This window comes from Crocuta crocuta, unplaced genomic scaffold (assembly GCF_008692635.1).
Source record: "Crocuta crocuta isolate KB4526 unplaced genomic scaffold, BGI_CrCroc_1.0 scaffold4, whole genome shotgun sequence".
In the NCBI taxonomy this organism is placed as follows: domain Eukaryota; kingdom Metazoa; phylum Chordata; class Mammalia; order Carnivora; family Hyaenidae; genus Crocuta; species Crocuta crocuta.
In genome coordinates this window covers 4,122,296-4,128,295 of record NW_027529996.1, presented here as the reverse complement: position 1 = coordinate 4,128,295, position 6,000 = coordinate 4,122,296, and positions in this window count along the sequence as shown.

The following is a 6,000-nucleotide window of genomic DNA, read 5'->3' as shown; positions in this document are numbered from 1 at the left end:
TAAAAATGGGACAGACAAGGCTTTGAGAGAATGAGGCTCAGACCAGGGTTTGGGGAGACAGGGATCTGAAAGGGTGAGATCAGGCGTGGAGGTCAATGTGATCCTTTCCCGAGGGTGGATGCAGAGCTGGAGCCCAGCAGAGGGAGAGCTCTCTGTCCCTCCACCCTTCACCACACCTAGCCTCACTCTTTCCTTCCCTCTCATGCCCAGGAAGGATCATTAGTCCTGCTTTCCAAAGCTCTGGCCTTGACCCTTCTCCACCTTCCAAGCCAAAAGTACACCAGACTGTTTCGACTCTTGTTGGCTTCACTGCCAGCTCTCAAGTCCCTTCTGTGTGGAATGTCCTCTCTTCCCCCAACTCTAATCTGGAAAATTCTTACTCATCCTTTAATAGTACACTGAGGCATCCACCTCCTGGAAGCTATCCCTGATACCTCCCCGCCCCACCCCCAACCTCTGCAAACGATTCTGGATGTATGGTCCATCCTTGAAGCTCCTGTAGCACTATGTTTTCCTTATCATTGTCCTCATCATGTATTTTATACTTTATTTCTGCTCCTCTGATCTGGGGGCCCCTTGAAGGCTTTATCTTAATATGTTTTTATCTTTATATCCTCCCCTGATAGGAGATAGGTGCTTAATAATTAATTGAATGAATGAAACCCAGGCACATAGCCAGACGTGGGTTAAAATTCCTTACATACACCACTTTAAAGAATTTCCCTACTTAAAATAATCTAGTCCACGTGTTTAACAACCTCATCCTTATTTGTCATGGGTCAACTCTGCTGGCTGTCTGGTTTCTTGGAGCCTTATATCTTCTCTCTGACTTTCTCGCCTTCTGTCTGACCAGTTCTTCCCTCCACTGTCGTCTCCTTGCTGCCAGCGTGCTCAGGGCTGCCTAACTCAACGCTGTCTTCTCCGAGGGGGTCAGTGAGTCTTGGAATGTTGCTGGCCTGCCCTTAGATTTGTTTCCCTGAGTAGGATGCAAATGCAAATATCCTGAGAAGACAATCTAACTTGAAGAGTGGGAAGAACGTTTTCATGATTGTTGTTGTGAAGACTGAATGAGATAATATATATAAAAGTTCTTACCAGGCACTCGTTATGATGTTCACAACGAGGGTGAACGATAGGGTGAGAAAGGGAAACCCGGAGGGAAAGTGTAAGCAGAGGCCACGGCACGTCGTCTGTTATTAGCGGTGCGCTCAGGGCTGTGTTACTTTTGTGAATCCCAGGTGCTTTTCCCTTTGTGGGCCCCTTCTCCGTCAAAAATATTAAAAATTATATAACCACATTGCTTTATAAAGAGGATTATAATCCAGACTGGATTTGTAATTATATGTTCAATACTATTCTATTCAATTTTTCTCCTGGTTTAAAAAATGTTAAAATTGATATTTAAGTAAAAGGCCCTCTAAAAATCTTGTGGCCCCTAGCCAAGGTGTCTGCTGTGCCTAATGGCNCGGCTCCTTGAATGTACAGTGCCCTTCCGTCCTTTTGGGTCGCACTGTTCCTTTAGCCTGGGATGTCTGTCCCTCATCCCACCCCCAGCCCTTGCCCTTGTTCACCTGACAGATTCTTGCTCATCCTCAAAGCTCAGCTCAAATGTCACTTCCTCTTGCCAGGGGTAGCAAGCTAAAATACAGGGTGCCCAGCTGAATTTCAGATAAATGAGTAGCCATTTTAATATAAGGATGTCCCAAATATCGCAAGTCCCAAATCTTGCATAAAGACATAGTCATATTGAGAAATTGCACATGTTTATCTGAAATTCAAATGACCTGGCTTCCCCGCTCTCTAACTGTCCCTGATTCATTTTCCTTTCAGGTTTTCTCCTCACCTGCTGCTGGCAGGGCATTCCAGCACTCTCTGTGCACCTGTCCCCACACATCCTCCACCGTCTGCATTCTCATCACTGTTACCCTCACCTGCCTCGGGGCCAGGATGTGACGGTGCATGGCTTGCCGCACATGAGTAAATGGGCACTTTCCCTTTATTACCCCAACTAGCTATTTATGTTCAGGGATGACTTGGCAGTATTTGGTGTTAATTTCATTCAGGATGTGATGGGACCAAAGTTGAGTTAACTGTTGCATGCGATCACAGTAACCATTCTGTTAGCAAAGCTGTGTCCCAAGAAGACACTCTGGGTTCAGACAGTTCATTACCTGATGGAAAAAAGCCCCAGAGCCTGTGGCTGACACCCACATCCCCTCCTTGCCCTCGTGCTCTGAGGTGGACAGTGTGGGGTCTTGGGCTCCCTCCTCCCTGAGATTCCAGGGTCAGATAGCAAATCAGCCTCCACCCAAGTGCGACTTTGCATGTGAAGGGAAGGCGGCTGTGCTTTCTGTTTTTGAGACCTAATAGGTTCAGGAAATTCTGATTTTCCACCTTTACCTTGAGAGTGGATTGATTCCTCAAAAAGTTCTCTTAAACCTTTGCTTCACTCAGCGCTGGCCACACAGGAGGAAATCAGTGTGGGCTGCTCACATGAGACTGTTGGAGCCTGGTGACGGGGCTCCTAGTGCAGTGTGCCCACACTGTTCTCGGCCGCAAGAATTCAGAGCCTGGAGCCCCACAAAAGCAGTGTTCCCTCTGAGGACCATTGCAAGGGGGAATCAATCCCTCCAGACCACAGAGCAGCCAAAGCACTTGTGGTTCAAAACAACTCGAGCCCGGTGAGGATTTTCAGTAAGCACGGTGAAAGTTCTCTTTTTTATGGCTAGGAATTTCCCAGCTTTCAACACATTCTCCCTGACGTGGGAGAAACTCATTTCACATTCTCCCTTTGGAAAGGAAATTTCCAGCGCTGACCACTGGTTAATCATGTTGAGCAAGAAACCACAGTATCTACACTGTGTGTGTGTGTGTGTGTGTGTGTGTGTGTGTGTGTGTAAGTGTCCTTCCTGTGGGAGCCTTTTCCTGATGCTTACAGGAGTAGGCAAAACAGCCAAGGTAGTTTCAAGGGCTGGTGGGCAGGTGCTCTGACAAAGACAACAAGGGAGCAGTCAGTGCCATGGCCACACCCACCTGGGAAGTTCCATACACCACGCCCCTCCTGGACTGTTACAGTGCTTGTTGGTCTAATCAAGGCTCTGATAAGTTCTACACTTCTCTTTTTAACTTTAAAAAACTGTTTGGTGTTATATCTCAATGTTTTCCAAACGTATTTGATCAGAGAACTGCCCCATCCTCCTTTTGTTTTTGAAGAGCATCTCAGCCAATTAGCCATCCCGGGAGCACACTTAGGGGAAATGACTCTAAAAAGGGAGCAGAAGCAAGTGAGAGTTTACAATCTTTGCATTCCCTTTGCAAGTCACTAACTTCGTACCAGAGTTTGGCTCACAGAAAGCGTGGCTGGCCTCAGCACTGCCCTGGGAAAAGGACTCCAAACACTGGAGCCCACAGTGGGGCCCGGAGACACTGTGGCATCTCGGGCAGGGGACCAGTGAGTGTCAGGAAGGGAAGGGCATTTCGGGCAAAGCCTGGCACTGCTCAGAATGCTGTCTGTTGGAAAATCCAAGCTGGCAGACACTTAGAATGAGTTTTAAGAGTGTCAGTTTTGTTTGGGATTTAAAACAGCACACAAGGCTACCTTTCAATAGTCACAAGGCCACCTGTGACATAACACAGGGCGTGTGTCATCTGAGGGGGAGGAAGCATGCTCTCATCCCCAACCCAGGGCTGTGGCATTTCCTCTCTTTGGTGCATTTAGCTTCAGAATACACGAAGCTCCAGCTCCAGGGACTCTGCTACCTTGTCATACAGAACAAAGGTGGATGGTAACCCAAAGTTGTGCTACACGGTGGCTCCATCCTCTTTTCCTGGTTCAAGGTTTTGTCAAGACGTTCCTTATTTGCAGGCACTATCTGTTTTCTTAAGTCCTGCCTCAGTGTCACCTCTGATTAAAGCAGGTCCCTTTTCTTTTTCTATTATCATAGCCCGTTTGTATTCTTTATAGCATTTATCATTGCTTGGATCACTACATATTTTTACTGTTTTGAACATTGTCAGTCTCCACTAACATAAAATACCAACTGCACGAGGGCAAAGATGTTTGGTTTTGGCCACTTTGGGATGGCTGGTGCCTCGAATAGTGCCTGGCAGAGTGGAGGCGCAGCTAAATATTTGTTGAATAAGTGAAGAACAACTTGGCAAGTGTTTTCTCCCTTGGGTGGTGATTGGTTGTGGAGAGCTGATGGGCAAGGCCAACGACCAACCAGTGGGCTGTGTGGTGGTGAAGGGGATGGCCTTCTAGCCAGGGGCCTGGCTGATAATAAGTGCATGGGACGACTGTGCATCCTAGCTGCGGTCCACCCGCATGAGCAAGTACAAAGGACAGGGAGCAATAGAAATGAGTTTTTATTTGTAAAAAGTTACAAAATGATATTGTACAAAAATAAAGTCTGTAGAGAACTTTGGTTGTATAACACAAACGACTGGGACAGATCAGAGAAGTTGGAACTTCCAAAGAAGTGCACTCCTTACCGGATCAGATGGTAATCGCAATGATATAGAAAAATCACAAACTTTACCCTTTTGTGGATTTGGAGTGATTTGTTTCAGTTAAAACTTGCTCGTGGTGTGTAGGTGATGCTGGGAATGAGCTGTCAGCATCCACGATATCCTAGGGTGCCTGCGGGCAGGGACTCTCCGTGGGAACCGGGATAGTGGGGAGTATGGAAAACCGAGCCTGACACCTGGGGACACTAGCCACCAAATCTGCCCGGATTCTCTGAATCAGAGGATGGATCCTCTGGGGCTGCATCAAATCGTGCCTCATGAATGACCAGGCGGCCAGGTCTGTCACGAGTTTTGAGCAGGCTGCTCTTCACAAGGTCTCGGCTCTGACCCTAGGAGAGGGTGGGAGGGAGGTCCTTTCCCTTTATTTCCAAGTCATGCAAGTGGAGCAGAAAGGACAGCGAAGGACAGAATGAGGGAGAACTTGGGTTTTCGGGGGCTTGGGAGAAGGGATATCTGGTAAATGCCATCTCTTGGTTACTTTGTAAAATTAACATGATTATTTGAGGGAGGCCAGTAGGTCATTGGATCGCTAAATCTGTCATACTCTGGGGCTAGTCGCCACTCAGGTAGTGATCAATGATTTCCTTGATAAAAATTCCTTTTGTGACACGTGCAACAAACGCTAATACAGGGCCAGGGCTGCCAGGCAAACACCTCCGGGACTCGTCTGAGACGCCGCTCCCGTCCTATGCCCCCAGCCCCCAAAGGCTTCCAGCACACAGGGCGTGCATGTTGTGGGCAGGAGACTTGGTGCGTGTATGTGGCTGGGCTGGACACGTGTTCCTCGTCCTCCCTTCTGAGCCACTTTCTTCTGACAGGGACGGCAACTGTTGCCCCACAAGGTCACGGCCAAGGGGCTTTTCGGTCAACCAGGTGGATGCCATTTCTGGAAGGCCGGCTTGCACTGGGCTTCAGCACGTCCCTTTAGAAGATGGTGGGTGGATGGGAGGGTGGAGGAACAGTGCCTAAGAGTCCGGGCAGGACCCTGGTTACCTGACAGGAGCTTTATTTTACTTTTAGGTCAACACTGAATCCAGGACTACCTACTAAAGGGACTTTAACTTTTCCTATATACGGTATGCGTATCACAGATAGATATATGTGGAAGGGAGTGACAGCTTACGTACAACTGGAAGGGGAGAGTGTGGTGTGTCTGCTCAGTGAGGGAGCAGTGACGAAATAAGGCCGGCGCGGAGGGCCTCTGCACGCTGCTCCTGGGAAGGGGGCCTGTCAGAAGTGCTCCTTCTGACACATTCCTTTTTCTCAAAAATAAAAACAGGGAAGATGCTGAAACTGGGGAGATTAATGAGGGCTTTTCTTAAAAAGGTAAAGTAAGTGATTTTTGCCTGGCGAAAAACGTATTAATACTTTGAAAAGCATGGACCCTTGTTCCCAATTTAAAATTTCCTTTGTCACCTTTCTTTGCATTTTGCGAGCACATATACTTTGGCACCTTTAAGAAGAAACTTTAAT